Source organism: Hibiscus syriacus, unplaced genomic scaffold, assembly GCF_006381635.1.
Source record: "Hibiscus syriacus cultivar Baekdansim isolate YM2019G1 unplaced genomic scaffold, ASM638163v2 tig00110270_pilon, whole genome shotgun sequence".
NCBI classification, from domain to species: Eukaryota; Viridiplantae; Streptophyta; class Magnoliopsida; order Malvales; family Malvaceae; genus Hibiscus; species Hibiscus syriacus.
In genome coordinates, this window is record NW_024062656.1 from 571109 (window position 1) to 580661 (window position 9553).

The 9553-nt window shown below is 29.6% G+C and overlaps 1 pseudogene; it reads left to right on the forward strand.

The window, feature by feature from the left end:
* Positions 1-6512: 6512 nt before the first annotated feature.
* Positions 6513-8800, forward strand: LOC120115712 (annotated as a pseudogene).
* Positions 8801-9553: the final 753 nt, after the last annotated feature.

Consider the following 9553-nt stretch of genomic DNA (forward strand, 5'->3'; position numbering starts at 1 on the left):
AATCCCGATAATTAAGGAACTTATTGATATTTCTTGAGGTTTTGGGTTTGAGTTTGATCATAACTATTTAAGCACGAACCAAACAATCTCGATAATTAAGGAACTTATTGATATTTCTTGAGGTTTTGGGTTTGAGCACCGTAAATATCAAGAGTATAAACATTTATTGTTTGATTGTGTTTGAATATATATTATCTTACATTTATTTCATATTTATATAAAAAAAAAATCAAACATTCAAGATTCAAGTTCAACCCGTTTTCTGCATATGTAATATGATATAGTATTTTATGATTTACATCGCATAAAAATATATAGTAATATTTAATATTCTAATAAAAAAAATTAAAAATAAATCATCTATATTTATAATTTTAATATAACTTTTTTATAGTCGTTAATATCTAATTCATCGATCGACTAATCTTGATTAGATATTATAGAGACTCAGAATGAAGGCGACCATTCCAATTTAATTTGTTACACTCAAAACTTATTAAATGCTAGTTGATTAATGTCAAAATAAATAAAATTACTAAATGCTAAACTAAAAATAATATAAATGTTTTTCTAATATCAACATATTTAAAAATGCTTAAATTAGCTCTTTACAAACATACAATAAATTTGAGAAGCGCGAACAGAGTGACCTTATTGGTAAGGTAAAGAAATTGTTGTTATTTCTTAAGGTCTCGGGTTTGAATACCAAGAATATTAGGGGTGTGAACATTCAATGTCAAATGTTTGAGAGTTATCTTTAAAAATATATTATATTGTATTTACACCAGATTAATCAAGAAAAATAAATAAAAAATTTTAACAAAATTTAAGACTAAGTTAAAATACACTCAACAGTTTAACTAACTTAAATTTTTTTTTTCGATTTAATTGTATGCTCACCGCTACTTCCCCTGAGATTTTAATTTTTTTTTTCTTTTGGAGAAACCAGTCTTAAATCTTAACTATCATGAAGTCGAGATTTCTTTTGGTTTGTATTAGAATAACTTTGGGACTGCTAATTTGACTTATTTCTCCAAAGTCAAACCAACAAAGATATGAAAGAGTTATAGCTTTTGTATATTTGACCCATTACTTGATAATTAATAATACAGCCACGCACAAGTTACATCAAGAGGTCAAATTCCAGGAAAATAAATCCAGGTGTGCCAAAGATTACATTGGGCAATAAGATATTTTCGGGACCTAAACGACGACATAAGCCAACTGGATGACATTAAATCGCATTCAGTTTTGCATAAACCATGTTTATAAATTTCTTATTAGACAGTTGTCATCTAAAAGAATATACTTGCTTTAGTTGTATAGCATCAGGGGCATAAAACTGATACCATACAATATACAAACTCAATTATTGACCACAGGAGTGTATCGAATCATCAGTTAAGGACAAATGAAGTGGGTAGACATGCATGTCATTGACACTAGACTCGGCCCGGTTCGTTCCTAATTAAAGTCTTTAGTTACTGAAGCTATAGAATGTTACCGTCTAAGCTTAATAAGAAATTACTAAAGTTTAAGGCATAATATTAAAAAATATATCTAATATTTAACTAAATAATCACTTTTAATTTAGATGGAAAATTGTAATCGTTAATGTTGGAAATGCTAAAAAGGAATAAAAGTGTTTATCTTTGAAAAATACCTTTGGAAGGATATTTAAAGGGTTACTATTTCCCTCCAATGTTGAATGTGGCAAAGCAATACCCTTACACGTGTGTGCCGCCGTAGGTCTTGTTAGTATGTGTCTTTGACATATTTGAGTATGTTTTATCTTTTTGGAGAAATTTCGCAAGAATCTTTGAAATATTTATTGTAAAATTGAAATGAGAATTCTTGAAATCATATTTATAGGCAAAATTAAAATTGAAATGTTTTTGTTACAGATAGTATTTATAAGAATTATGTGTTGACCAGAATAAAATTCAGAACTAATCTATTGTAATATTTAAAGGTTGATTGATAGTTTTCCAAATAATTAACCTTAACGTTTCTGGGTTAAGTTCAAACCTTCAATGGGTCAGACAACAACTTAATTATTGTTTTTATATCAATTGTTATAATTGTTATACAAGAATTTAATTACAGCAACAATTACAGTTTTGTGATCCATGTCTTAAGTCACGTTTTGTGTTGGAAAAAGGAGCCTATAAATATAAAATTTGAGAACTTTTGATTATTTCAAAACACAACAAAGAAATTGTTCTCTGAAATATATCCTTCTTCTCTCAAAAGTTTTTTTTTGGTGCCATAAGAAGAGCAGTACCACCACTAGTTAGTTTATTTTAGTTTTTGGGTATACAAATTCTCGGACAGATCGTACTAACCTCAGGAGACAATCGTCTACTGCAATGATTATACACACTAAGACGAATTCATTTCTAAAACTGTAGTTAATACCACAACATGATTGCTTGTTTTATTGTTTATTTGTTTTATTATTATCCAGTCAATGTTAACGATTTCGTTTCACAGTTTCTATTCCATCAACAGGTAATGATACTATTATTGACTGATGGTGTCAGCGAGGAAGAGATGAAAGATCCTAAAGAGAATAAAAATGAAGGAAAAAAGAAGCTCATTCTTTAGTTTGTACATGATGTATAGCTCTATGATCATTATTGTTATCTATACATTAAAAAAGTATATAAATACAACTTTCAATTAATACATATTGTCGTAATCGTCTTTCGGGTGAGTCCAGAATCATTGTTCGACTTAATTTCGATGTGTTAGAGCCGCCACCGATCATTTAAAATTAGGTTGACCAGAAACCTTAACTTACCATTTACCTGATATGCATTTTACCCAAAAATTAATCGGATCCAGGAGTCTATTACAGTTAATGAAAGAATAGACCCTTGTACTGCCCTTTCGGTACCAATTTAATTTCCCGGTTGTCTTAATTACGAAAAATAAAAGTTAAATTAAAATTTAAAATTCGATCCGAATTACTTATCTTTGATCGATTAAAATTGTCCCTAAAAAAGTCAAAAATAATGTTAAATAATAAAATAAAATAAGATAAAAATGCAAAGAATTAATATTAGGGCTAGAATAAAGTGAAAAAAAATAAATTAAATAAATAAAAGAAATAAAAGAAAATTTAAATTAAAAGGATTAAATTGGAAAGAATTAAAAATCAAGGATCAAATTGAATTAATTGAAAGATGCAAGGAGAAAAATAAAAGTTAGCAGGGGTTAATTGCATAAATATAAAAAATAGAAATATGGATCAAATTGAATAAATTGAATAAATTCAAAATTCAAAGGCACAATTATAACAGGTGACCAAAATGAAATTCACACCAAAACTGTAGGGATTGCGGAAATAATTTAACTTTCTACTAATTACACAATAATTCCCCTATATAAAGCCTTTAAATCACATAATTCATTCATTTCCAATTCATTTTTCAAAACTCAAGCCTCTCTTACAAAATATGCTCTCCCCTCTCTCATATGGCAGGTCGAAAATCGACCACCCACCGGTTGTCGCCCACTGCCATCGGTGGTCGGAAAAAAAATCTAATCGACCCAAAATATTTCTCCCCTTCCCATGAGCCTAAAACCGAGACTTAAATCCCTTAAAAATCCCCTACCAGCGCAGATCTAAACGTAAAGGTCGAGACTTTACCTTTTTCGACGATATTTTTTCTCTTTCCCCGGTGGTCGTTCCTCTTTCGAGGCTAGACCGATAACCTTGAATTTCTTTTGTGTTTTTGGTGTTTTTTCTTGTTATTTTTTTTCTTGTGTTTTGGCTTTGTTTTAGCGGGGTTTTATAGTCATCGAGGGGAAATTGTTTCCCCTTAATCCTAATGGCCTATCCCCGAATATGTTGGGGCACATTTAAACCGTGCAAACATAATAAAAATTACTTGCCTTTAAAAGTTTACAACAGAAAATTAAATAAATTAGGGATTTTAAAAAACAGATCTACTATGCAAACATAAAAAAAGATCACAAGTACCAATATAAAATAAAAACTACAATAAATAAATGAAATTAACATTACAAATAGATATGAATGTACGATACATACAAGTCACATGCAATAAATATGAAAAAGAATCATACATGCAAATATATTCTTTAAAGAAAAATAAATTTTTATTTATTTTTTAGAAAAAATGAAAAATTAAATGTTGAATTAAGAAAAGAAAAACTAATCAATTAATATGAGAAATAAATAAATCATAACAAACATAGAAAAAATAAATTAAGATAAAAATTGATTAAGACAAGATAAATGGAGTGATTGAAGTAAATAAATAAAAATCTAATCATAAATCAATCAAGCAAAATAAAAATAAATAAAAAATGACAAAATGAGAATAAATTAAGAATTGAAATTAAAGTAAAATGAAATTATGAAAAGATGATCAAAATAAATTAAAAAAAAGATGACTGTTGTAATTATCCCCTACCTTATAAAAATATGTAGATCTCACTGCGATCCAAATCGGGTCATCAGGTCATTTAATTAAAATAAAAATAATAGAATAAATAAAAAAGAAAAAAAAACAAATGAGTGTCAAAGTGCTAGCATATAAGTAAGAAGCATATAAGTAAGAAAAAGATGAGAAAGTAAAAAATAATAACTTTTTATTGCTTGTCTTAGACTTACAGTTTTTTTAGCTACTCCCTCTCACTCTTTTTCAATGTTTTTAAAATCGGACTGGATTGGACCTTAAACCGGTGAAGGTATTAGTTCATTGGTTCAATCATGGTTTAACCGGTTTGAACCGGATTTTATATAAAATAATATTTTTTTAAATTTTACATAATATTCAAAGCAATATTAATATATATAACATTTTTTTAAGTTTACAATATTAAAAGATATAAAAATATCACAAGTCATAACATATATAAGTTAAAAAACATAAAATCAAGTGAAGCAAAATGATTCAAATCAACTACAACATAATATGTAAGGTAAAACATATTAAATAATAAATATAATTATATAACTATAATAAAAAAATAAATTTGGGGCTGAAAAAAAAAACATAACAAACAATGTCGTTTGGTTTAATTTTTTTTTAAAAAACAATCCCACCTGGCTAAGAAACATAGAAGAGCCTCCCAAAAGTCTAAAGAGTAAAAATATGATAACAAAACAATCCCATATGACTAAGAAACATAGAAGAGCATTCCAATTGACTTCTATAAATAATAGAGGTAATTTGACATTCAAAATCATGGAGCCTTTTAGTGAGCACAGAGCGAACTATTCTTTCGCTTCAATCGATATTGAATTTCAAGCTTCAATCGATCTTGAATTTCAAGCTTCAATCGATCTTGAATTTCAAGCTTCAATCGAGCTTCTAAAATATTTTTGAGTTCGAGCCTTTTCGAGTTCAAGTTTCAATATTATATTTCGAGTTCGAGTTGAACTTGATAATTTTTAGCTCGTGAGTTTTTGAGTCGAGTTGAGCTTACTTTTAAAGTTTTCGAGTTATAGTTGAGCTTAGCAATACTTGAGTTCGACTCCGCTCGTTTAACAAACGACGTCGTTTGGTTTAATTTTTTTTAGAAGAAAAACACAGAACCGGCGGTTCACACCAGTTCTCAGCCGGTTCATTGTAAAACTGGTTTTGGGAGTTAACCGGACCGGACAAGCCACCGGTTCACGATTCAACTGGTTGAACCGACCGGTCCGGTTTTGATAACCATGCTCTTTTTCCCTCTTCTCTCTTTTCTCTCCCTTTTTCTTCTCTCTTTTTCTGTGTGTTTTAAAGTGATGGAAAAGAATTCTATTTATAGTTGAGCCTCCTCACATCCAATGGTCCATATTATTTACATCAACGAGTAAGATGTGCCCAAATAATACAAGATCTTCTTATCTAAGGAAATAACATTCAATATTATTTAATCACATCAATTAGGATATTCTTTTCCATTAATAAAAGACCACACTGAATATGACAAGATTTCTCTAGGATATTCTCTAATATGATAGCATTTTCTTTTTCACCATGATTAGTGTAAACGAATTCTCTGTAAACGAACTCTCTTGCATATAAATAAATTTAGAGCCCGAAAAAATTAGGTATTACACATATAATAATATAATCTGGCTTAATGACTTTATTAACATGAGATGTGGTTAGCATATATTATAATTTGAGATGAAACTAAAATGTTCAAAAATTTGAGACAAATTAAAATAAGGGTTATAGTTTGAAGAGGAAATTGGAACATTCTAAAGTTTTTGAGGATTAATTTTGAATGAAATTCATTGTTTGTTTATCTAAAAAAATTCATAAATTGGGAATAAATTTGGAATGTCCAAAAATATAAGTATCAATTTAAAATAGGAATCATAGTTTGAGATTCTATAGTGCAATTAACTAAAAAAACCGGTCTTGTAGTTATGCGCGATTAGGACGCCATCAAAGCCGTCCGTTAATAACCAGGACATCCAACGGTTTTGGATAAACGAGCAAACTTGTGATTTATTTTTCTTGGAAACACCGGAGCATTTGCTTTTCTTTTGGCGCCAACTCTCATTTTATTTTTTGCCAAAATTGAAAAATTTCCCTCGTTAAGTACTCATTTTTAGATTTGCTTCAAAACCCTAGGACAGAGAGAGAGAGGGGATGGCGTCCAGTGCCGGAGAGTGGTCGGCAGAGCAGATCGACGATTACGAGACGTTAATTTCGACGACCGATGTGGAACTCTTGAAGAAAGCATGGCGTAACGAGAAGGCGTCTCCTGAGATCCTTCCTTTCGAGGAGGCTTTAGTTAAGAGAGCTAAAGAGCAGATCCAGTTAATGGTACTATTGTCTATCTCATAACTTAACCTTCACCGTTTGTTTGTTTCTCGAGAAAAATCCACTTCTGTAGAAAAGAAAGAAAGATAAAACTGTGATTATTCTCAATTCTAGGTTTCCGTTTGGATACACATCTAATATTCTGCTTCTCTTTACATTAATTACTGAAATGCCTAAAATGTTTTAGATCTGCATTTTTTAAAATATTGAAGAGAGAACTTAATCTTAACTGAATACTTCTACAAACTAATTTTGGGATTAAATTGAAAATTAAACTATTATAATCTGTCAATTATGGTTCAAAATTTTCTCCATAGGCAGAAATTAATTACATATGTGCAATTTGAGCTTTTTTAAAAGTGTGGATTATTCCTCGGAAATCCATAATTATGTATAAATGATGCAAGAGTTCTCAAGATTTGAACCAGATGACAAATAAAAATAATAGCAAATTGTAATCCCTGTTTGCAAAGGAGGGTTCTGCTAAGCATAAGCTAGATGAATATTGATCCTCGCTAATAGTTACTTTGCTAATATATATTTTCTATGAGACTGAATTGTTGCACAATTTGCAGGAGGAAACGTAGATGACTTTGTGGAAAGTGACCATGATCCTCTCATTGCATCACTCTATCAGATGGACATGGATAGGGCTCAATTCTTGTTAAGATCATATCTTCGGGTTCAGCTTCAGAAGGTATAAAAGATCCTCTCAATTTCGTTTCTTTTCTTTGTCTCTTCATATTGTGATGTTTCTAGGGAAGCTGAAAATTGATGATATTCTCTTTATGATGGAAGAACAGACCAATGAATCCTTCTGATTTTGTCTTGAGATCCATTTTCTGCATTTCCTGTATGATCTGCATCCTGAAATTCTTATACTTTCACATTGATTATTTGGGTGATGTTATTAATATAGATTGAGAAGTTCATGTTTATATTTGGAAAACGGATACTTATCGGAACGTCTTTCAATGGAAGAAGAGAAGTTTACTGAAAGATAAAGGCCTTGAGAACTGAATCATATATACATTTAAGTTTATTTGGCAAACTTGGTTTAGAACACCTTATTCTGGAGATGGATGGGCACCTTAATGTATCTGAAAAGTTATCTTTAACATTTGATTTCATGGTTGCAGGTGTATCTGTGACATTGGGAAACATCTTGAAGAAAATGTTCTGTGAAAGTTGCCTGATAATTATCAGTCTGTATTAAAGCAGTCTATTATAAGTGAAGAAGATGATATGGGTAATTCTAATATATCTTTTTTCCCTCCGACTTTTACACTTCAATATTAAGAGGCATTATCTTGTTTCTCTGCACGGTCATGTGATTTGAAGTTAGTAGCATCCAGAATACCATGTTGTTTTGACGCTTCATTTTTCTTGAATGATCATGTCCAGTACATACGGTGACATGATCTTCAAAATATGAGGGAAAAAAGATTGAATATACTCATGCCAAAGACTTGTAGACTTGTATCATAAGTAGAGAAAGTGATTGATATATAAACTGTATTTTCTTTATCAGCCTTACACCTTAGGAGTTAATTTGTTTTTCTCAAGTGATTTGGATTCAAATACTCATTGACTGCAACTGCAATTTTGTCATGTGTACATTTTGCTAGCTGATGATTGATTTATGTAGACGATTTTCAGTTCCAAAGCCACAGCTAGACACATTTGTTGTCGCCAAATGCGAGAGAACAACGAGACCTTTGCACCTTGATGGCAGCAGGCAATTCTATATTCTCACTTATTTCACAGCTTAAAGCTCATAAGAAATAGTAAAAATTATCTTTTCCAGGTTACTTGCTAACAAATCTGTATCATTCATTGAGCAGGGATGACCGCTTTCAAATGGTACCGGGAGATCTATGCATTCTACGTTACAGGCCATTTCAAGAAGAATTGATGAGTGGAAATATCAGTTTAGTTTGAGAGCCTACCTAATTTGTAGCAATCACCAGCAACATAAAGATGGTAACAAAATCTATTCTGACTTTTACAATTTGTAAATAAGAATTTGTTCTGCATCTGGGCTACTTGGTAACTTGCCACAGGGTTAAACTATCAGTCTCTGTTATAGAAGTGAGTAATTCAGTTTGTTTACTTTTAAATTTTAAGTAAAAAATTTAATGGCATCAAACTTAGAATGATGAAAAATGTTTGTATATTGTGCGGCTCCTATAATATGTATTTTACATACTTTTAGTTTATTTATTTGATAAATAAAATTATTAAAAGAGTTTGGTTTGTTTATTAAGGGTAAAATTTTAAGTTTTATATATATATTTTTTTAAATTGTTGCATTAAGTTTAATGATTGGGATTGAGGTTTTTAAATTGATATTGAAGTTTAAAAGTTTTATACTCTATCAATGAGTTTTACCACTAATAGAAATATAAGATTATTAAACATATGTACATTAGATTATTTAGATTGGAATATAAAAGTTTTCTTGTTTAATTCATAAAATCTAAAATTATATTTTATTAAATTATCTTTATTATAATTTTTTTTAAATTTAAGTTTAAAAGAAAAATACGAAACAATTTTAAAAATCATTATTACATTATTTTGGTTGTAAAAGGGATCAAAGGAACTATGTATAAATAGTATGGATGTAAAAATCATGATACATTATTTTGGAATTGATAATTCTACGGAAATTATTTGCCTTAAAAAACAGTCAAATATTTTAGTTACAAATGGAAGACCAAATAAAAAAGTTCATAGTTTTTCCCCCATTAATT